General features: G+C 37.6%; 1 protein-coding gene across 5 annotated transcripts in view; it reads right to left on the bottom strand.

Moving 5' to 3' along the window:
* Positions 1-24,168, bottom strand: part of LOC121320830 (filamin A-interacting protein 1-like) — a 92,379-nt gene extending 68,211 nt beyond the window's left edge. For 3 of the 5 annotated variants that reach the window (XM_041259508.1, XM_041259507.1, XM_041259510.1), the window contains exon 1: positions 23,898-24,168. The gene's annotated coding sequence lies outside the window, so the exon portion shown is untranslated. The remainder of the gene's footprint in view (positions 1-23,897) is intronic. The other 2 variants (XM_041259512.1, XM_041259511.1) reach the window with 2 other exon arrangements.
* Positions 24,169-25,095: the final 927 nt, after the last annotated feature.

Genomic DNA, 25,095 nt, shown 5'->3' on the forward strand with positions numbered 1-25,095 from the left:
AAATGTGATATTTCTAACATCCATTGGGGCCAGTGTGTTGCGGGGCACAAGTTAATGGTTACACTGAGTTACAAGGATGTTATGACTGGAAGAGAAAATGATGGACTCTACAAAGTGAATTTAAACAAGAACATTAGTTAAGATAACTGATATTTTATACTCCTAGCAAGCTGTTCTTATCATTCCACATATCATCGACATTTTGCAATGTGGATAAATAACTGGTTGAAGCCTGTGGTAAACAAACTGTTATGCTAGTTTTATCTCAATTCAAGATCCAATAAAGCAAAGTCAACCCTATCAAAATAAATCACTTTGCACTCATCAAGGAACCCAAAAATGTGTAAGTGCAGTACAGGCGTCAGCTAAACACCTCGTTTCCTCTCAGAGCTCACTCTACCCTGTCTGCACTCCAGCCGAAGTGTGTCCGTGGTGGAAAGGTGAGATAAGGCGAGGAATGCGGGTGTCTCCATTCCTGCCTGTCTGTCTTCAGGCTTTACTGTGTGTGAAAACGCATTACCAGGGAGGAGAATCGAACATTCCTGCAGGCTTACCTCAGGTTCCCGGTGACATGATTGATGCTGCCAAGCTGGAGAGGGGCTGATGTAGCGGCACAGCACGCAAACTATACCTGAGAATTATCTAAAAACTGTGAAAGCTGCTGTGTGTTTCATGTCTGTGTGAGTCATGCAGTGAAACGGTGCCATCCTTTCATTTGCTGTTGCTGCAGAGCGCTTACCTCAGCCCCAAACACTCGCCTCCCCTTGCCAGATCTGATTACTGCAAACAGTTGTGTTCTAATGGGTTCTAACCTTTCATTGGGGTAATGAGTGTTACAGCAGGCACCTACATTCATCAAAGGGATTTCTCTCTTATATATAATCTTTTTTGTAATTGTTTTGCTCCTAAACTGAGACATTTAGTTAAAACTGTACAGCTGTGGTGATTTTGTAATGTTTTGTTTTTCAAATAAAGAAAAGCTCATTTTAAAAAGTACATTTTTTTTAAATTCAGGGTTTCGTTCCTAGGTGCATTTTAATCAGAAAACATTTACTGTTTGTAATCTTGCAATTACTGTGATTTACTCTTTAAAGTAACTATCTTTTAAAGCTGCTGTGCCTCACAAGCATGCACAGTTTTACAGCAAAATACTGCATATCTCCTTGGTGTATTCTCCTTCTATACCTGTACCAGGGAGCAGCAAAACAGAAGCTAAAAAAGGGGCTTGATGACTTGTTACCAAATGATGTTTTTGTTACGACCTAGTTGAAATGTCGGTAACCACTCATAAGCACTGCATTAGATTTTAAAACAAATGATTACTATATTAATTTGTATAAGACTATATGTGTACAACACTCGTGTGTACTGCATATAGAATAGGCAGACTAAAAACAATTGTGAATATTACATTTAAAATGACTTGAAATTGTATAGTTAGTACCATATGAACACTCGGGCCAACATATTGCACATACATATTTCTGATAAATTTTAAACATTTAGACAAAATCCTACAACATTTGGGTAGTGTTTAAATTTGTAAACTAAACTAGTAACACATCTAATGTATAATTTTCTTTCTTTTTTTTCTTTCTAGGTAAATGACAAAGTTAGGTAAAATGATAGATTTCTCTTAATATTATAATCTGGGCATATTTTGTACATTTATACAAGCTTTTTACCCAGCATAGGTTTGTTTCACCTGCTGGCAACATCATGCTAGTCATGACGTGATTTGCCAAAATGTTGGAGGAATGTGAAAAGGGTTTTTAAAATTGTCTTTCATTGTTTGTTTGGTAAAACAACAACTAAACACAGTTAACATCAGTTCAAATGCATATGTTTTGACAAACAGGCCTAATGTAATTTTATACAATTTACATTCTGTTTTTTTTTTATATATAGTTGGTTAAAATATTCAAGTTACTATCTTGGTGTTTTATTTCTCTCTTTTATTTCTCTCTTGCCAAATTGGTTAGCAGCAATCAGAACACTGGTTTTTAAGTGAACACGTATCCCAATTTATTTATATATAACCAAGAAAAAATCCATTCTTTTTAACTACTGTGTTATCAGGTTAATTTTATTCTAACCTTGTGCACAGTGTCAGGAGGTAACATTACGTAAATGGCATGAAATGAAACATCCGTTTTCTCCAAAGGCATATGATTTTAATAGGAGGTTTCTGGAAGCTAGCCTCAAAATGTCAGCTCTGAAAAATGTGAAAGAAGTACTAGGGTTCTGTTTGTGGGTGACCTCAGCCCCTTATGTTCTGAAATTCAGATGACAAAATATAAACTTTTTTGTTCTATAGAGATTGTGTGTGCCACTTGGGACCCCCCTCAGTAATTTTCTCATGGTTTTCCTATGCCTATACTATGCATTTACCATAATTTACCATGGTTTGCCATGTTTTTTTTTTTATGTGCTTTACAATGCTTATGGTACCAATACTTCCATATGTCCATATGCTTTATTACACTTTGCTATGCTTTTATTACGGTAAACTTTTAAAAGGTTCCCAAAGGTCAGAATTACAGTGCTCTTGCAGAGCTGTGAGGGGAGGTCCCAAGCCAGTCAATAACTGTGAAATAACTTGGAATCAAGGTTGAACAATCACTTTTTTTGGATGTTGGTCTGCAGCTATTTTGAGCTCGACAGGCTGGTGGATTCTTAAAGCAATATCCAAGTTATAAAGTTGCACTGCTGAAATTATGACAGTAAGGCAGCCTGATGATTCACGATTGTGGAGACTGGTATTGTAGACTGGTAAAAGTATTGTAGACATAATACACTCCATTTATTATATGACTTTACTCGCATTGCTGATGCTCTAAATATATCAAGTTGTAGTTTACATTCAACAGATTTGATAATAAAGCCACCCCAACCTATCGCACGCCTGATCTTGGTATCAGTTAATATTGCATTAAAAAAGAAATTCCTTTTCCAAGTACGGTATCTTTTGTGTGACCGTGTGGCAGTTTAAATGAACTGTTGCAGTGTGTACATGAACACCTAGCTACCTGTCTTAGTAGATTAACATTGTCATGCCACACGTGTTCAATGTGACGCACTTCTGAACTCCAGACTGTGCCAGACATCTAGTTTAGGAGTTCAGCTTGCAAAAGAAAGCTGTCTCCTCATGTAAAAGCCAGTCTCCCTAAAATCAAGTCTTGCATTGTCCTGCTTCACCTTATTGTTCTCTGCAGTGACCGATATGAACCAGGTTTGATGATCCGCAGTCAAGAAACCATGTACTGCAGCCTGCTCTGTAAATTACTGAGAAAGGTTCATGAGAAAGTTGAAAAGTAATTTAATTAAAACAAACTATAAAATATTATCATTCCTAATATGCCCTGGCAGCTCTGTTTCATACTATATTAAATCTACACAAGCACTGCACCGATGCCTTGTTCCAGACAAAACACAATCTACATGATTACTTTGGGGTAGTACTTATTAATGACTGTAATGACCAAATGCATGGATTGCATATAGTCTGAACCCTTTGGGTCACATTGTGGTTACACCTGCATTTCCCCCCTGCTAACTATCATTTGGTCATAGCAGAGTATTGCCACTCACAGTAAAGTACACGTTTTACCCCAAAAAATGATTTTGGTATTATATTAAGCTTAAATACTGTTTATTAGGATGAGAGTCTACATTCAATTGTCATTTGTGTGCTCTAACAATAACGTGGAAGGGTCTGCAGGCAATACCACACTGTGTCTAGATACCCACTATAGTGCCATGGCTACTAGCGGGCATTTAGGCACACATGATACATGTATAAAAAAAATGTATATATGTGTAACAACACACTGTGGATGGCAGTCATCCTCTCAAAACAAGTTAAAGGTTAAAAAATGGGACCCAATTTTTTCATTGGACTAGGACCTTGAGGCAATATAAAACTAATGGAAATATTCCTGCAGGGTGAAGTAAGACATACAATTAAGGGAATCTGTAATTTTCAAAACTGGAACAATATGCTAGAAAAGTCAAAAGAATGTTAGAAAAATACAAAGAAGAAATATATTTACATGGTGTTGCTTAGAACTCAAAAACCTCATTAAAAGAAATTACAGAATGTTCATATACATAATATCAATGTGCATTAGTGCACGTTGCATTGAAAAGAGAAGTGTGTCAATACTTATGGGCACCACTGTACTCTGTGTGTGTTTGTGTGAATCCTGAATGAGTTCCTGTTTTAATGCCAATGTGTTAATGCACAAAGACAACAGCATTGTTAGTTGGTTTTGTATCGCTCAATTTCAAGGCTTGAAATAGATCCTGAAAAGAGGGCTACCACTGTAAAAGCTCAATGTGGACGTTGCAGTTGCATTTTATCCCAAATAAGGCCCTTTGAGAGAGAGTATTTCTTTTTTTTTTTTTATATCCACAAAAAACATACTTTTACAGGGTAGGTAATAAGCACTTCAGCATATTTCAAGTAGGCCCTCACGCTATGTTCCCATTTGTATGAAGTTTCACTCCATATATTATCTATCATAATAACTCGAGGCATTATAATGGTTTCGGATGCATTAATAGATCGTAAAAACAAAGAAAGCTGTCACAGTGTGTAACAAACGTGCGAGGAAATGTTGTGTTGGCTTTAGGTAACCCTTGCCATTTTATAAAGGTTATTGATCCACCCTTTTCAGTATTTATGACCCCTTGTGCATCCTGTTAATTCTCTTCCCTGCTGTAGCACTCCTTAACCTGACTCAAGTCTGCTTTTGCCCTGAGCATGTTTTATATTATGTGATGATAAGAAAGAAATTACATTGTACCTAGTAAATACAGTACTAATCTGGTTGTAAGTTCTTAAACCAAGTGCTAGTGATGCTCATTTCTTAGATGTTGTGCTGTGTCCCATAGCAGGTGGGTAAGGTTGTGAATACCATTGCTCAGTGTTCTTGGGCCCCATAATAGCATGGCTGCAAACTTTGACATATGCATTTGCATATGTTGAAAGAGTCGTGGCTCATACCAGTCACATTAGTGTTTTCTTTAATGACGGTATTTCCCAGTGTTTACCCTCGAACGCTCCGTTCAGTAACTGTAGTGTTTTTAAAGGAGTAGCACATGCATGATAGTGAGGGGACTGAGGCTATAACAGCATCTCTAGTTTCTTATGTAATAGGTAACGGATATATTATTACTAGTGAATCGAACCGCAGCCGGCACTGGACAATCTAGCTGTGGCTGTAATGAGAATCTTTATATTCCATACATTGTCAGAATATAGTATGCACCTCATACATTGCAATATAATGCAGTAAAACATTAGCTTTTGCTGGCAGTTGCAAGAAACACGTATTGGTATTTATGTAGGTTGTGAGTTATGATACATGAAAACTACACTCTAGTATATAGAAAAAGTGACATTTTTGGTTATATAGCCAGTGATATAAATTCCCCCCCCAGTAGTTGTCATTATTGCATAACATAAACAGATACAGTATTGCATATCATTGTACTTGCCTGTAGAAATAATTAGAATAAATAAATAATAAACAGCAACTGTTTATAGTTGCATGAAGACAATGCAAGCCAGAAGTTCTGTTGTAATTTTCTCTTTGTTTTAACATGGGTCTAAAAAAAAAAAAACACGTTATAATGGCTGAGGAAACCTATGTCATAGCCATAAACTTCAAGTGCTATCAAAATATGGCTTTTGCCTTTAGGCTAATCTGTAATGACCCCCCTATTCCATTATTACCACAGTTTGACAGAGATCCTGAGAAGTGACACATTATGTTTTTTAAAGGCAGTGATTTGCTATGACAACTGCAGCTCAGCTTCTCCATATACACCATGCTGTTCCAATTCAGCTGCCCTGGCTGCGGTTTCCACATCTCCTTTATTTTTTATTACTATATATCGAAAGAACCACTGCAGTACAGGACCCAGCTTCCACCAATCCCATGGGAAATAATCTAGCATTTACGGAAATGTGTTGGCAGATTCAATGGGGCGGTTGAATGCTTGTTTTAGTGTTTTATCTGGTCAGCAGCTGCTGGATACATCTTGTCAAGTGGAACATAAAACCGTCCTCGCCACTGAAAACCTCAGGCCACTCGGCTAAAGTTGTAAATAACTGGTTCTTAATGGCCTTGAGTCAATAATTTGATGCTGATGATTTTTTTCTCTTTTAAATTGCTGCTGCTGAACTGAGATTCAGAGATTAAGACATGTGTTTCTTGTGGGCTACAATATTGGAGAGTTGTAATTTTTACTTTTGCTTCCTATTTGCAAAGTATTGGTTGCTATGCCTGTCGTTGACATGTGGTTATACTGTATCATTGCAAATACACATTTTAGTAATTTGTTAGCCTCTTTATGTTACAGACAGTATTTCTTTCCCTTAATTATCTTGGGACCAAAGTGTTGCAGACTTCCTTAAACTGTGTCTAGCAACAACAAAATAACTTGACTCAACTACCGGTTTAACAAAAAAATTGTTACACGACGTAATAAAGCCACTGATGCAATTGGAACTCACTCTCTGATGCTTCAAACTGAGGTGCAAATAAATTCCAGTTGGATCAGCAGCGTCATCAGATTTATTTGTGCTTGTAAAGATCTATGCTTTGACTAAGACTGCCTATCTAGATGAAAGGTGGTAACTGCATTACATGTTTAATCAGCTGCACATCAACCAGTCCTTCTCAGAACTGATTTCTTTGTGCATATATTGTATTCATATACTGTATGTAATTTAACCATGAGGTATGACTAAAGTTATCATATTGGATTAAACAGGAAAGCAACATTTTTTAAATAAGGGTAGAGAGTTTGTTTAGATCTTTTAATAGTTTTAGTTTTATGTATTGAGTTATTATGATGGTATCAGTACGATAATAAAACATAAACAGTTGATTTAGATCATTTTATTTTCCTTGACTGTGGCAATATATTTATCTGGTAACACCTACAGCATGAATAGAATTGTACACTTTAAATACTGCAGAATTTCAAGAGAAACGCAATGCCAAAGCACTAAAGCACGTTTCTGTGTGTACTGTGCAACTACAGTTCTGTGAAAGCGTGCCAATGGAAATGTTTAGTATCTTTGTCAGTCTGTCTCTTTGGCACTCTCACTATTCATACTCAAGTGTATATATTTAAAACATCCCTTGACCTTTTCACTTCATCTGCATTGTCGCTGGGTGTGAAAATATCAAATCAACTAATTTGTTCCCACTTCACAGGATATCATTATTGCTTCAAGAAAATGCACAGCTGCACGTCCATGTCCTTGTGTGGTTTCCTTGCTCTCATCTGCATCTCAAAGCCCAGTTAAAGTCCCAGCAGTAATACGAACTGTAACCGAGTGTCATTTCCGTGATAAATTATCCCATGGGAGGACAGCTCTGCTAATAGTTGTTCTTAACTAATAGAGCTCTGATGAGGCAGGAAACCAAACCCCAGTAATTGGAGAAGGTTAGCTCATGAGACCATAATGTCTTTTTGACTAGGTGGTAGACACTGCCGGTGTTGAATACTTAGTATCGTAGGTACAGTAGCAGCCTGTGTGACCAGACTTGACCTGCTTGGAAAGCTGCTCCTTGTAGGTCATTATATTATCCCCCAAGGAAGATGCAAGGGGGTAATGTCACGCTTACATTTTTGACATATATCTAGCGAACTGGTTAAAGTTGATATGCACATTCCTCAGCACGGATTCTGGAGGGTTTTACAATCTAGATTAGTATGGCCTTCCTTATTTATGGGCTTTGGCTTGGGATTGATTGAGCTAATGAAGACTGTCTCAGGTCCCCTGAATGTTGCATGTACATTTGTTACAAGAAGTTATTCATCATGCTTTGAATGGAGATCATGGTATGTCTGTCCATCAGGTGTTTATTCAGGGCTGTAACTACTGTAAAATTCCCTTTGCATAACCGTTATTACCATACAAGGTTTTACTTTGATCTCAGACACATGAAGCTTATAAATATGCTATAGTAATGGCTTAAACTACTAGCCAGATGACTATTTAATTAACATGAAGGAATCTTGTGGTTGCAAGTGCAACATAATTTTGCCTGGGTCATCTATTTTCTCGGAAGAAAAAATCACTGGGAACCAGTTGTCAAAAATTTCTCTACAGTACAGGAACAACCAACTCTTACATTTTTCAAGTAATCTCTTGGGTCACTTCATGCCTTTATCCTGAAAGCTGGAACTCATATTCAGTGAAACAGTCAGATCAGATAGGAGGCAGAAAGTGGCTTAACCATTTTTTCAAAACGTTGTCTGAAGCCAATTTTTCTCTCGTCTAGACCTAAGGGAGAACAAATGTATTTTCTGTAACATAACACAATGGCAATTGTTAAAGTCTCAGGAATGAATGTGTCTTGCCAACCTCCTAAAGTATTTGTCAAGCTCAGATAACAAGGGTTCTGTTTAAGCACAGTCCAGGCTGTTGGAAGAGGATATGATCCTTGAGAGACTCTTGAGAGAAATGTGCACATATCTTGGGGGTGGTAGTACGCACTAAGGGGATGAGGATTAAGTGAACAGATTCCTTTGACTGTTCATTATTTCCTAGATATACTGTAGTGTTAAATATCATCTTCCAGCATTTTACAGTGGTCCAGATTCACTGTTCATTCCAGTGAAAATGTTTTCACCAGGAAACAAAAGCATCTAATGTTATAGAACTAGCATAAAAGGTATACTATGTATGTAAAATACAGGATTTGAACATTTTAAAACATTACAATGGCAGTTATTTACAGTGAATAAAGCACAAAGTATATACATTAAAAATAAATGTGTATGACACACTGTTACTTAAACAGAATTAGTAAGTCTTTCAAAACTGACTGTGAAAGCGCATCTCCGTTACTTCCAAGCATTTTCATTTGTAACTTTTTAACCTGTATGCTGCTTTGATTTTGCTGTTCTGTTCCCAGGTGTTTGGGCTATAGATGTGATGTAATAAATCATAGTTTTTTTATTATTATTATTATTATTATTATTATTATTATTATTTATTATTATTATTATTATTATTATTATTATTAGTTTATTTTAGGAAAAAAAAAAGTAAATTGAGGAAATACTGCACATTTACTAATTCTGCTGAAAGTACCCCTGCAGCCAGGAATTGACCTGTTGAGAGGCTGTCAGTCCACAGTATGACAAAATCTTGTTGGAGGTGTAGTTGACTAAAATGAGTTTTATATTCCTGTGCAAAGAGTACAATTATGTGAAAGTTTGTTGACACAACAGATGCTGACCAAAAAATAAATACAAATTAAAATTAAAATGATAGTTTGTCATGGGTTCTGTGTTTGGCAACCATTGCGTTTAATAAATTTCCGTGTTTTTTTGGGCTCTGTCCATTTATATTTGGCTCCCTACTACATTTTCCAGGAAGGCCGTAAAGATAAAAGAGCCTGTGGCTGATCTTATATTACTGTATCTGTAGAGATAATACTGGCATAACACTTTGTTGCTGTGGAAACAGCTGTCCTCTTCTGTCACATTAAACTGAACAGCAAAGCTTAACCAAAATCCTGATACAGTACTCTAATGTAAAGTGTGCAACATAAACCCCAAATTGTGTCTGTGTGTCAGTCTGTTCTCCTAAAGTTGAGGTTACTTGCCCTTTTGTGATTCCTTGATCATATTCCAATCAATTTCTCATTAATCAGCAGTGTACACCAGACGCTTTGTTTTGTTTTATTAAAGCAGAGCTTTCTTCTGTGTAAATGTGTCTCTTAAAGTAGATTTTAAAAAGTTTATTGCAGTGCCCATGGCTGTTATTTTTGGAAGCTTAATTGTGTTCCACTAACAGTGTGGCATTTATGTAACCGGTAGGCTATAAGTTTATAACCTAATTGAAGCAGAGCAGGATTGCAGAAATTAGACTAAATTAGCAGCACCAGGTTTTTAAATTACACATACATCATTCCTCTGGTACAGTTAAATGTCTTAAACTTTAATGAAACAACCCAGATACTGTATTTAAAGTGATTAGTGCATCTGTATGTTAAGTATACAGCTGCACTAATGACTCCCCCCCACCACCACCAGCCCCGGATTTGAATTACCTCTGCTCAAGGGCTCGTATTGTTTACAGCACTGTTCTTTCCTACCATGAACTTGGGGGCCTGGTAGTGACCTCAGCATGGCCCACAGTAAAGTACAGGTCTAGCTGGGAATGTTTTTTATATTTACTGTGAATTAACCCCAAAACTGCTTAGATTGAACTTTACAGTGGTTAAGAGAATTGTTATTTTCCTAAACCCACAAATTGCCCACTTACTATGTTTATAAGTTGGTGTCCAATTAATAACTTTCCCCCATAATATAACACTACCTTCTCATCGACACATCTGATGTACAGTATGAATAAAAGTAGTAAATAAGGAATTTGTGGGTTAAGGAAAATAAACGTGAGCTACCAACTGCAAACTACACTATAGTCTGTAGTTGCAGTATTGTCTTTATTGACATCTTTCATTGCCATGTCTTTTATAGTTATGATTGCACCGATGCCAGCACTTCTTTTATTTTGTATGTAAACAAAATATTAAAGTGTTGTTCATGTACCTCAGGCTTGTTAAAATGGCATGTTACCCTATGGTTTGAATTATTCAAAAGTGGTATGGAAATACCAGACCTCAATCAAAGATCACTGGAGAGGTGCGGAACATGAGGTAGATGGATAAATCAGCTACTGCAAATTAAGAAGCTTGAGGAACTTAAGCCATTATTGCTTTATTGACAATGCCTGTGATGGCCAGTTTTACTTTTACTTACTTGTTTGTGGTAAAACAAAACAAGCAATCAAAAAATCAAGATCTGAACTTTGTTTTCTTTTATTGATAGGCGGTAGGGAAGGCAAACATCAAACCAACGACGCTTTAGTGAAGGAAAATCCTAGAGAATCCTAACAGGCCAACTAAAGAAATGTTTCACTGGCCAAGATGTCTCATAAAGCATGTGTATATGAGATTCCTGGTGTGTGAAGTAGTAGCATACTATATATATTTAATTTTAAATGAGTTCTGGAACTTGCTTGCTTTGTAAACCAAGGGCATCAGTTTTGACCTGTGAAGGCCATTTTTTAAGCACTAGTCTAAATAATGGAAGATGATGAGCACAGGCCCTGAATCCGGAGTTCAAAACTGGGGGAGGAGTTTGTGCAGTTGAGCAAGCCCAGCAGCAGCACACACACACAGAGGAATTCTCCTCATGGAAGAATCTGAAGCTTGGTTAACTTCATGACGTGTTTGATGCTGCTTAAAATAGAAGCATCAGACCTGTGTGGTTTGTGTCACAGCTTCTTAATATAAACCCTCTTGCATAGACAGTGCTGTTCTCTGATTGTATTTGTTGGTGACTAAACGAATAACTAATAAGCCCATTCTGATTTAATTACACAACATCTCTTCCCCGTATGCATTTTTCAGATGCTAAAAGATTTGCAGTGAATTGCTGTTGAAGATAATGTAACACTTTTTCAGTGCAGCCAGCAGATGGCACTGCTGCATTGTAATGTGCTGTTGAGTATATTCAGTAATATGCTTGTGATGACTATTTCTCTTTCAAAAAACTCTAATCTCAAACTATGTTTAGTTTAGTCAACATCTTTTTTATTTATTTATTTTTTTACTTGATTTTTACTCTGCTTTCTACTGGCCTTAGGGCATCCTTTCTATCGAAGCTAGGCCTCCTACCCAGTTTCACAGCTGCTGTTATCTTGTGAAGGGAAAAAAAATCTGGCATATTAACATTCTGTGTTCATAACACAGGACGCAGTCTTAATCTCTCCCTGCAGCTGTAAAATGCCTCTGCTCTGTTACCTCAGCTATGACCTTTGTATCCATTGCTTAGTGAATGGCAGAGGCACATTACCTTTATTTTAGAGTTTGACTTCAAAGCTTGCTGATGGCTGCCTGAGGTCTGAAGTTTGCTGTCAATGTCAATTTATACATTTTGCCTAATGGAAGGGTCGCATGGACCAGTCTGTGCCAGACTCTCTCTTTGACCTAAAGTGACCTGGTGATTCTTCAGAAACACACTGTGTCAGTCCTTACATCGCTTGGAATTTAATCTTGCATATACTGTAGAATGTAATACATTGATGTGCGGGTGTTGGAACGAGAGTTAAATCCCAATATAGACCATGCCAATTCAGGCAGAAAATAAGCTTCATCCATGCAAGTTGTTGGTCTGCAATACAAGTCTTCAGAGTCTCATTAGCCATGTACAGATAAGCATTAAAAAGGGTGGCTGTTTGCTAATTACCCTGTCTCCTAAAAGGTCAGACAGATGGACCACTGATTGATGTGGTTGTTGGTGCTAATAACAGCTTTATTTTAGGGGCAGTATATGTCGAGACAGTACCATGCAGTATTTCAACTTAACAATTTTTGATTACTCATTAAACTTAGTTCTAAGTAACTAGTCCATCCTGTTTTACAGTGTATGCACTTAACTGGAATGTTAGAAGACTGTAGTCCTCTTTTTATCCACAGAGCAGATAAGGTACAAGGCAGACAGCAGTGATGATCAGCCCTACACTGTCCTACCCACCTGCAATATGCCTCAAGTCTGTCTGGGAGGAGGGACTACCACCGTGGATGGAGAGATAGATAGTTTGTTAGTGCCCTGTCATGGTGATTAGCAAGGCAAAATATTGTAAAGGCTAGTTTAGGACAGGAGTGTGTAGGAGAGACGCCTGTAATTAAGGTTGAGAAATCTTTAGTGTATTTGGCTTTAGGCAGTTGGAACAGACTTTGGTATGTGGATGGATTTCAAAGGTTTTGGTTTGGTAGCCTCTCTGATCAGTCTCCTCCTTGCTCGGTCATCCAGTTTAGAGGGACGGCCTGATCTAGGCAGGGTCTTGGTGGTGCCATACACCTTCCACTTCTTAATAATTGTCTTGACCGTGCTCCAAGGGATATTCAAGGCCTTTCATATTTTTTTATATCCATCCCCTGATCTGTGCCTTTTAACAACTTTGTCCTGGAGCTCTTTTGAAAGCACTTTGTTGCTCATGGTTGAGTCTTTGCTTTGAAATGCACTACCCAGCAGAGGGAACCTACAGGAACTGCTGAATTTATCCAGAAATCGTGTGAATCACTACCATTTAATACAGGTGGAGGCCACTTAACTTGGTGTGTGATTTTGAAGGCGATTGGTTACACCTGAGCTAATTTTGGATTGCTATTACAAGGGGGGTGGACACTTATCCAACCAAGTTATTTCAGTTTTTATTTTTAATTAATTTTCTACAAATTTCTAGAATATTTTTTTCACTTGGAAGTTGTGGGGTAGGATGTGTAGATAAATGGAAAAAATATATACTTTAATGCATTTTAATTCCAGGTTATAAGGCAACAAAAGATGAACATTTTGAAAGGGGGTGTAGACTTTCTATAGGCACTATAACTAGGGAACCTGCTGTGCAATTAAAACCTTAAACTCCTGACGGTAAACAATGTTGCATCTGCTAAAGAAGAGCCAACAGACAAAAAAAAAAAAAAAAAAAAAAATGTTCATGGGACACAAAACATTATGCAGGTCCTCTATAATATTACTGCCGAAAGATAACGTTTGTTTGTTAGAGTTCACAGCTTGGTACGGCAACCTTTTCACTTCTTTTTTGCTTAATTATTGAGTTGTTTGCTGCATTACAGCCCTTCATTAAAATAATTTTTGGTGGCATGTGTGCAACACACAAGCCTTAAGTGTATTTTTATTTTAGTTTTTCTACATTTCTTGAATGCAGTTGTTCATTTCAATTTTTTTACACAACAGTACTCGCGCATATTTGGTCACCATTGTTGTATGAAACTGGGGTTATTTTATTCTGCTGGTGTTAATACAGAACCTCTCTGCACTCCAGCATTATCTGCTGACAAGGGATCAGCTGATATCCCATCATGCCTTTCTTCTTAAAGCCATACAGGCGCTGTACATGAACCCCCAATATCTCTAATAGCACCTGGGCACACATTTTTACAACATCACAACAAAGGAATAAGCCTTTTATTTTTTATTTTTTTTATTTTTTTTTTTAAGGTGCATATGTGTAGCAATTATGTACTATGTATCACATTACAGTACAATAACATGACAAAAAATTGACTGAATGATAAAACTCAAATTTCTTAGTATTTATTTATTTATTTATTTATTTTAAGAAAAGTAGCCAGTGCAAATATAATAGGTGGTGGATCGTACCGGTCGCAGGCTTATTTTGAAAACCCTGTCTTTAGAAAAATAGCCCCTTGTAATGTAATAATTATATCTTACATTTTAAACCACGTGACTCTATGGGCTAAATTCTCAAAGCTATGTACTCCAATTCGTCACTAGCACTTTTTTTTTTTTCAGAAAGGAGAAACTAAAGTTACAAAACCAGAAATAAACACCTAGACTTTTAATTCTAGTTGCTTGAATGAAGTATTAAGTTATTTCTTATTCATTTTATATGTTTAATTGGTGTTTCCATACAGAAAAAAAAAAAAAAATTGTCCTAATGAAGACTTGAAGTTAATAGCTTTGAGAATCTAGCCTTATGGGTTCAATTCATGCACTTAAATGGAGTTCCATGCAGACTGAGGTGCAGGGATTACCTGCTGTTTAGCTGCATTTTTAGTGTCACTGAACCGTCTGTATCAGTTGACTTAACTGTGTTCACGTTAGTCTTGTTTTGGTTGATTGATCAACACACAGCTATGTCTGTCTTGTCACTTGCAAAGCAAAGGGGATTCAAGCCAAGAGGAAGTCTAGAAGGGGCTCAACAAAAAGCATTTTGTTCAACTCCATGTGTAAAAACTAGTGTGTGTGTGTGTGTGTGTGAGTGTGTGTGTGTGTTTCTTACAGATATTGTTCAGTTGCATGGTATTTACTTTATAAGCAGATACAGCCTATACAGGGTACATGTTGATGAGGGCTTTTATATAATGGAAAGTGAGTCTACCATCCATTATAGCTGACTTTAACATTTTGTGGGTATCCCATGTATGCCTGTGTAATTTCCAGATTGGCCTACTCAGTTACAGGAAGATTCACTGCTGTGCAAATTATGTATACATCAAGGTTTTTATGCTGCAAGTAAACAGTCCACTCTGTGCCTCTTAAACCACTAACAACCCATCCAATGACACTTATTACTTTAATTGACAGCAGGGATCTAAAAATGGGCATTGCAATGAACAGTCCAGCATGCTGAAGTTAAAAGTTTGCGATTATCTTACAAGTGATCTACCTACTGATTGTAAATCATAACGGGGTTGGATAGTGTGCTCTCCCTTCTGTACAGACGTTGGGATTCAAGCCAGTGTGTCACTGTACTATGCTTCAGTAAGATCAACACTATAAAACCCTAAAAATAAGTAGAACTGGAATGCCATTTAGATCACATAATAGTTGGATAGTCACCTCTTTCATTTGAAGTGAGCTTGGATTGAATGAGCACACGGTGACAGCTAAGAATGTCGTTTCGGAGGAAGTATGCAGTTCAAATTAGCAATTTGATTTCACAGGGAAAGTGGTGCCTTGAGAATAATTTGCCTTATTATTTTGACACTGAATGTACAGTAGTATGGAAAAAGGTGTGGGAACACCCCCGAGTCTCATCAGATGTTGCTGATTTGCAAATTGCATATGGCAGCAGGAAAGATTGACCTCCCACTGATGCAGCCCAGTTTGACGGCATGTTAATGGAGAGAGCCATAGGGAAACCAAAAAGCTAACCAGACGTCCAAAAGCAATTGCTTGGAATCATTTTAGAAGGATAACTGCTGCTGTCAGATCCAGCTTACAATCACTACCAAAGAAAGGCCAGCTCTGAACAGATTTACCATAAGTCAAACAAGGTGTGAAGAAAGGAGACAAATTCTGTTGGAAACATTCCACATCCTTTTTGGGGGACAACCCTAGCGATTTCCCATTACTGGTACGTGACAGCTTTTTTGGAGATTCCTTATCTACTGTAGATAGTTATTGAGCACTACATTGTGGACTCTGTTCATATGCAACAGGTATAGTATTAGGACCCTAGGTCAGGTGGGGTCCTAATACCTGTTGCACAGGAAGTGACTCTCCTACATATTGTGGGAAAATAACTGGACATCTCCTGTACCACAGGTCGTAGATTTCTCCTGTGTCATTGTAGAAAATAAAGTCATTTTAACAAAGATGGCTTATCAACACTTTCAAAAACCTTTCCGTCCACCTCCCCAAAAAATAGAAAGCCTGAAGAGTGTAGGCCTGTTTGAGTTATTTATGTTGGTTGTGGAGAGTAGATTTGGTAGGATTATGTGCAGCAAGCTTTACATATACAGCCATATTTAGAAACAAGTGGAAGCAGAAAAAGGCAAACTTTCTGAAAGGAATCAAATAATTGGTTCATGCATTTTTGTGCTCTGAAGTAATTGTGGACTTGACCATACTGTAACATTTTCTAATATTAAAAATATACAATAGAACAAAGTCCAGGCTCCATGACCAATGTCATTGGTTTCATGGCCAATGAAAACACAGCTGAATTGGACCATCGGGTCATTGAAAAACCTTACAGGGTTTGCTTTGTCTTGTCCTGTATTCCCTGGGAGACTGTGAAGAGGGGGGTGGGGGGTTGTTCTTTCAATAAACAAGAGTACTGTATTGACTTCTTGGAAAGAATGTGTGTTCTGCAAAGGGAATTAAGTTCTAAGCAGAGCTTCACAGAGTATCGCATGTACTAATATCAAAGCTCAGGGCAGCAATGTGAACCTAAGGCTCTTTGGATATTGCTTGAGGCCACGCTGTCACTGATTGACTGAGCCTATTTAAGGAGAGTTTAAAATGGAGCGAGTGATGTATTTATTGAGTGGGCAGAATTAGCTGAGTAAGTAGAGCCTGTTTTGAAAGAACCTAGTTAATGTACACATACTTTATTTGTATGTTATATCAAGCTAAATAACCCACATTTATTCACAATTCTTTGCTCTAAAATCTACCTTTTTAAGGGAAAATGAATGCAACAAAGCCATTTAAAAAAAAACAAATGCAACAGAAGAATGGGATATGATTTAAAATGAGTGTTGTGCTTCATGCTAGCAACTTGCAATGGCTGTATCAGCCACCAGCTGTGGGCTTTCCCACTTCATCTGAAATGTAGTCACCCATTGGTGGTGGTCTGCCACTGTTTGCATCAACACAGAATGCAGCGGGAGCGGATGGGTTTCATACATTCTCTACCTTGCCTTCAACGTGCTGTCACAAGCAATCCGGTACAGTACTAGGTCTTGCTTTATCTTTAGATAAAGTTATGTTACTGTAGTAAAAACAATTAAGCAATAGTATGACCCGCTACAAAACTGTGATCAACTCCTGTAAACAACTTCGGCCATCAACAATCCACATATACATAATAGTCCGTAAGTTTGTTCCCAAATGTATTTTTCAATTTCCTGTTATCCCTATTATCTGAATAGATCAGAACAGGTCAGAACGTGTTATTATCTTTTGGATAATGAAGGGTTATGTCATTTTTAAACAAACCTTATTACAATGGATTTTTCGTTGTATTGAAGAATGACCGCGGTTTTCTGGGTGCTTTGCTCCTGTTCTGTGTAATACCTATTCTACTAGGGCAATTACATCATTCTGGGCTCTGCCATCCAGGTGATTGACTAATTAATGCTTCGCAGCTTCATTAGTGAAACATTATAAACTGAATGTGGGTGACTCATCTTTAAGCATCTCGTACTTGACACTGTACTTCATTGAGCTCTTGAAGTGTATCTACATCATATTCATGAAGTCAGCCCTATATGCAGTTAATACAGTTTCATACATTCTAGAAAGAAGGTTTAATTGCACCCAGTTGTAGGGGTATTCCTTTCTATTCAATTTTCTTAATAGGCATCCACTCACACATCACCCTAAACTATAAGGCTATCATAATAATGACGATGTCTTCCTGCACATACATACTTTATAAAGTCACAGACATGATTTGTAGGAGTGTGGCCCCTCTAACCTCTCTTTGATCTTGTGACCTCAAGAACAAAGTCTTGTGTATATATATATATATATATTATATATATATATATATATATATATATATATATATATATATATATATATATATATATATATATATATATATAGTACATATAGTACATATATGACGAATGCGCAAGACAGAGGCTCAGAACAGAATTTCTGGGAGTTTTGGGGGTGGCATTCTGTTAGGAAACTGTATTGATCTGAACGGACCCTGCTACCTTTGGGGAAAGGCATATGTGTCACATTTACCATGGATGGACATAAGACTCCCATTGCATAGCAACTTAACCCAGTCCAGGTTTTACTACGAGCTTGATTAGCCACGGTGTACAGGTAATGAGCTCAGGTGAGTCTTATTAAACTCACAGAAAAAACAGGACTGGATCAAACTGCTAAGCAATAGGAGTCTTTGCATTTACCTACAAGATACCTATATGGCAAAGCCACAGACCCTTTACAGGTACAGTACATGGACCTGATGGTTTGCTGTAGTCAAATCAAGCCCTTATTTTGTGCATATTGTGAGTTAAACTGATATGTTAATAGTATCCCTTGACCTGTAATATTTGACACAGACACTTGCTCACCCAAGTTGACAAGCACAACTGTAGTTTCTTTCTGTGTTTCTTAGAACACTTGCAGTTTGGTAGCTGATGTTATAATTTTCCTTAATTAAATAAGAATTCTCTTTGCTGCCAATTACCATTGGCACAGCCCTGTGCACACACACACACTTTGAATGACATGGTAACTTGCTGTCCAAAGTCAGACAAGGTCATTTTCCTCCAGCATAACCTAATCCTCAAGACTAGATAGTGAGGCTGTAACAGGCAGTAGAGCAGAATGGCAGCCATCTTATCCAGCTTGCCAAGGGCTTTGAAAGGGAATATTTTGAAAGGATTCATGAGCAGCTCATGTATCTAGCTTGGAGTGATTAAAGAGGGGAATGGCTTTGTGCTCTTGCCGTGTTCCTAATGGCCCTGCGTGATATCTGATTTACCTGACTAGGGGAAATCGGAAGGTCAGACACAACAGTATTTTGTTTGTACTGTACCAGAGTTAAAATGAACCAGACAACACAAGTTGAAAGTGAGGAATTGCTGCATTTTTGCAGTGAAATGCCTGTGATTGATAACATTTTAGTAGACAATACACACTGCCCCTTATTTGGCATTGATGGCCCATCCTATATCATATATCCATCTAATGCACGTACATTCTGTGTCAATTACAGTGCTTGCATTACTTTTCAAAGCCAAAGACTAAAGTCAACTTATTTAGATTAAGACTTACATTTTTACATACAGAGAACCACTTAAGTTATTAGGACATTCTTTAAAACAAGTTATTAAAACTATTAAAATCTGGGGATATGTGGAGGCACTGTGTCTGTCCATATGTCACATATATCTAGGTGCTACAGGAGTTGCATGGAAAAAACATTTTGGGAAACTTAAAAAAACTAATAAATAAATAAATAAATAAACAAAAATGCATTACAAATAAGGTACTGTATATGGGCACAGATTCCTGGCAGTAGAGAGTTGAACTTGATTTGGTTAGATTAGCAATTGACTTGGCTGAACCAAGCAACATACTGTGTTCAAGCAAATAGCTGTTGTACAGTATGGCATGAGAACTGTGCTGTGGAGTTGTGTAAGCAATGTGAAGAAAGCTCCTTAAGATTGGCAAGTAGCAGTAATACTAGAACCAGTCTACTACCGGAGAGATCTTAGTTAATGCTTTTATGTCTCAGGAAATCAGATTCGGGAGAGAGTTTTTTCAAAATTAAAATTTTTTAGAGTTCTCGGGATGCGTCTGTATTCTTTGTGTCACAGTGTGGCAAAATATGCACCTGGTGTAAAAACTTAGTACATCTGGCTCCAAATGCTTTCAATGAGAATCTTCCAAGTTACACTTCCATACATATTTATACCTTTATGTAGTAAATGGGTGCCTTCAAAGCCTGGTTAGAAAGTCTTTAAACATGTTATCATAAACATATTGTCTAAGATAACACTGATACAGTAATTAGGGTAAATATCTATGTTCAGTACCTACAGTGCAACACAAGCCTCGACCCTGCTTAAGGTAACAGAAACAGGACCTTATTAACACAGGAGATACTTGTCTTATTGTAAGTGATAATATTTACTGTAAAGTATGCTAATTCAGAATAATTTGTTGTGAGGATATCGAAGACAAGTAAAAGGATCAGAAGACTGAGTCCTGACTGTGACTAGGATTATTTCTTTTTCCACCTGTATTACTACTTTGGATTAGTGTACATTCCAGCTTTTGGAAAACCTGAATTAAAACAGACCTGACAGTACCAACTCCCCAATCACAGTTTAGCAGAACCATTTAGAAAGACTTCATGGTACAGTATGTGCAAAACAGAAAATCTGCAATAGTACTATAGATATAAATACTATAGTCCTGTAATTTGCTGTATCATTCTCAAGCAAATGTAAGCATTGACAGTGGATTTGATGCATTATCACTTTTGATTGTTTTAGATATTGGATCCCCTGTCAATGTTCCCAGGCCTGTAAATGTGGGTTTTGGTCGATGACAGTCATTAATATTGTAATAAGTACAATATCACTGTATCCAGTGATTCAAGTGAGTGGTATGGCCTGTTTCTTTGAGTCCATCCACATGGCGCTGTGATATGGTGAGATAACATTACATGTACTTTACAGTAGGTGTGTTGCGAGTTAGGTTGTTATCAACAATGGGTGGCAGATAAATGGGTGTGAATTGTGAATAAAATGGCACCTGATAAAATTCAGAAGGAATAATGTACTGTACATGTGACTCCTGGGTTTACAGCGGTCAAAACAAAAGTAAAGCCAATCCAAGACATTGAGTAAAGATGACATGCTGCATTATCTCCCCTGTCTGTGTGATCTGGTCTAGAGGCACTGACATTGTTTAGACAGTTAACCCTTAAGCACAACTGACAGTTTGGGGTCGAAAAGGATATGTAATGCTGTCATCTTGTATCTGTAGTCTTTCTTTTAACAGCATATCCTCTTTCCCAGACCCCCAGAATGAGACAGCAGCTGACAGCAAACCACATAGGTGTATGTATCGCAAGAAATATGGATTCCAGCAGGGGGCTTCACCTTTGGCCTCTTCCTTCTAAGAAGCGTGCAGCCTTTCTATAAAGCCTGCTCTCCAGAAATTAATATTGTTTTTATAACCGTGCAGTTCAAAAAAAATAGACAGAATTAAAATAGACTTTTGTGCACTGTTTGATTTTTAGAACCTTGGTACACCAAAGTCTCCACTTTAATGATCATCTGATTACACAATATGCTGTACAGTATTCGTTCACATTACCAGTGGTGTAGCATTCTTTCATTAGTTTCATACAGTACATGGGTAAATCTGTCCTGTCTCTTTAAAATGACCCATAACTCTGACTCGAAACCCAGGTCAGTCCAGGGTCAGACTCAACCCAGACAGCAACAGCAGGCACTAGACTCATACTGATTTGTTGTTCTTATCTGCAATGTTTAAAGAGCTAATCAGGGGTTAAATACCATTAGAGTTGCATCATAGGAGAAGTCAGGCCATCCTTGCGTTTTTTCTCTATTTTTAGGTAATGCGTGAATAAGAAACTGAGGCAGAATGATTATTGTGACATCACAATGGTTATCAATAGCAACATGGTATGTCATGACTCATAGGTAGATGTACTGTTAAGGTTGCAGTTATTACATGGTAGTGGAAGTATGGGATAAGCCATGATAAGTAGTGTGATCAGAGGATGCCATTGTTTTTGTACATGTGTTCAATGCAGCTGTAGCTCCTCTGTTGCAGTCTAAGTATCTCTATTTGGTGTAGATCCCTGAAACAACGTCCAACAACAACTTCTTCAGCGGTCCACTATATCTGCATTATCTTATTTGCAACAAACGACAACCAACTCCAATGACAAACAACTTTTGCTTTCCACAAGTATCACGTGTGGACTAAGAGATAACTTTATTGAATATTGATGACTGTCTGACATCAATCTCCTCAGAAGCTGTGTTGTTGAGACACAGCAAGTAAGTACATGAAATCCCTGTAGACCCACAATGCGGTACTATAGATTATAGAACTACATACCTGATAGAGATCCAAAAGGAAGTAATTTCTCTCGGATGGGGGAAGAGGGCGTTAAGAGAACCCCTTCCAGTGAATTACATATCACTTGCATGTTCATGAGTAATTTTCCCCTTCTGTTGTGAATTTTCATCTGCTGGCATGAGCAGGAGTTACATTTTCAACAGCAAGATGTGCCATTAATAGTAATTGCAAAAATGGTTCCTGCAATGCTGTCGAGTTCTGTTCTGCATTCTGGTCTAAAATTCTGGTTATTACTGTTACTCAGATTTCAAAAGGTCACAATTACTGCTGCTGAATATTACAAAATATTATTTTAGATATGACTTGACATATGTTATACTCATTGACACTTGCATTATTTTGCATTTGCAATAGGACTTTTTTGGATCAGTATCTCCTTGTGGGATTTGAACTGACGAATATCAAAGTGCTTTACTGGAAGTATTTGCTAAGGAACAAAAGTTGTTGTAGGTTTTTGACTGCTGTCCACTGAGAAGTGCATCAAAGTCAGTTGACATGTGACCCAAAGTAGATTTAAACACAGCCTTGAGAGGTAAAAGGTCAGTGTAGTGCTAGTGATAATGTCTGTAAACCTATCAGAAGAGAGCTTCCCAAATTAGTCACTGCTCTGCAGTCTGAGAGAGGCTGTACTCAATATACTGATAAATTCACCTCTAATAGTTACAGTGCAAGCCATAGGAAGATATAAAACACCATTACTGCATGTCTCGCTATATGCAGCATGTTGGAGTTGGAAGAGTAGAGAGCACAGCGTGAGGGAAAGAACACACTGCATAAATAATGCTTTCCTTTAGTCATAGCTACAGTACAGAATACCAAAAAGATATAAAGCAGTTCCTGCTGGCAGCAACAACATAGTCTTTGAAACTGTTGCTGTTGGTAAATGTGTGGGAAAAATGTACTTTTGCTTTTCAAAACATATATGTAAGTAACACACATCGTCCATCACAACTGTAAATACAAAACTAGATCTATTAGCACCATGAAAAAAACAAACTATAGGATAACAGTTATCTAGATTGTATCTGCAGATACTCGCTTGTCCAAAATAAAGTTCTAACCAAATTTCATCAAAATTAGAGTGTTTTTCAAGAAATATGGAAAACATGAAACATACGAAGGTGATATGGAAGTCTCCAATATGCGTGGGATAAAACGGACATCAGATTTCCTTTGCAAATGAAAGATGATTTCTCTCAAAGTTGCACCTGTCTGACTCCACACTGGTTTTTCTTTGGTCCCTATTACAACTTGCATCTATGAAACAAAGCTGATTCAAACCACCTGAAATAATCTCAATCCAGCCAGTATATTAATGTTTAAATAAACATACTTTGGTTCTAATTCAGCATAAATTACCTTTCACAGCAACACACACCTAAAGTCACAGACAACTTGTATTACTCAAGATACAAAAACATAAAACCAGTCTAATACATGTCACAGTAACCTTCCTTTTGTAAATTAACACTTACTGATTTGCATTTAGTTTAAAAATATTCACAGTGCATAAACACATAGAGCAGATCCCTCCCATGCACACACACACATAGACAAATGTACACCTGATTTTTATATATATATATATATATATATATATATATATATATATATATATATATCTATATATATATATATATATGCCGCAATAAATCCCACATAGGAAGTGGAATATCCCAAAAGGTCACACAATTAAGCACAAGTACCTCTTTACTGTTGTATTGCAGACAAGCGCTGGTTCTTCAAAATGCTGCAGACTGCTTCTCCTGTGAGCCAGGGCAGAGTGTTATCCAATTATTTTGTTTGTTTGCTGGATTAACCTGCCTTTATTGCTTTACCCTCTTCCACCAGCAGTATCCCAGTTTTCTTGCGTATTTGATCTTGCCAGTAGTGTGAGCCTTGAGAAGCAGGGGAGCGTGCCGCAGGGGGGGCTGCTGTGACAGAGCACTGAAGGACAGCAGAGCAGAGAGAGAGAGAGAGAAAAAACAAGCAAGCAAGCAGATCTCTAAATTTATCCCACCCACTTCTCCCAACCACTGCACTTCTACACAGCCAGATGGCCTTGTCGGAAGGCTGACCTCTCTGGATTTTCAGACAGTCTCTGTGGGGAGAGGGACAGAGAATTAGATACAACTGAACACGTTGTGGTATTTTGGAGAGGGTGGAACACGACTACCATCTGTGGGCAAGGGTGGGAAACCAATATGGGTAGAGTCAGTGCACGTTCTCACCTGCAACATGGCAAGAGGTATAGGAATTTTGTTTCTGAATTCATTCTGCCCTTGGACAGGAGTTGTGTTGGTTGCTTGTTAAAGAGCGAGTCAGATTTGTGGGTTCAGGTGGGATGCAATGAAGGGCCCGAAGCTAAAGAAACAGCTTTGTTAGAGGTTGTATCTCATTGGGCTGAGAAATAATTAAGCCCTCTAGCAATAAGCCTGATATTAATACAGTATATCATGTCATACCATATCATATCCATACCCTCTCTTTTTTTAAAGACGTTTAAAGTATGTATGGTGACAAGCCAGCCCACAGAACAGGAAAGGTGAGAGTGCCTTTATGGTTTTAGAGAGGCTGTCAGGAGTTGTACTGTAAGTGATTTGAGCTACTTATTGTGTGTAATGAGATCTGTTTGATTTAACATTTTGTTTGTATACAGTTCTAATTAGTCCTGGTCATTGTGCTATGATGGTCATGCCACATATATATTTATGTATTTATTTTGCTGTACCATTTATGCAAACCGAAAATGTGTGTTTTAGTATGAAAGTGAATCCTATGTGGTACAAACAATTGAGTAACAAGGGGGTCTGCCGCTGTTTCCAGTCCTCCACATCCCTACAGGTTTCACCCCTTACCAGTGGGAGTAAAATCTTTAGTAAACATGAGACTGTTAATGGAGAG

The sequence above is a fragment of the Polyodon spathula genome, chromosome 9 (assembly GCF_017654505.1).
Source record: "Polyodon spathula isolate WHYD16114869_AA chromosome 9, ASM1765450v1, whole genome shotgun sequence".
NCBI lineage: Eukaryota > Metazoa > Chordata > Actinopteri > Acipenseriformes > Polyodontidae > Polyodon > Polyodon spathula.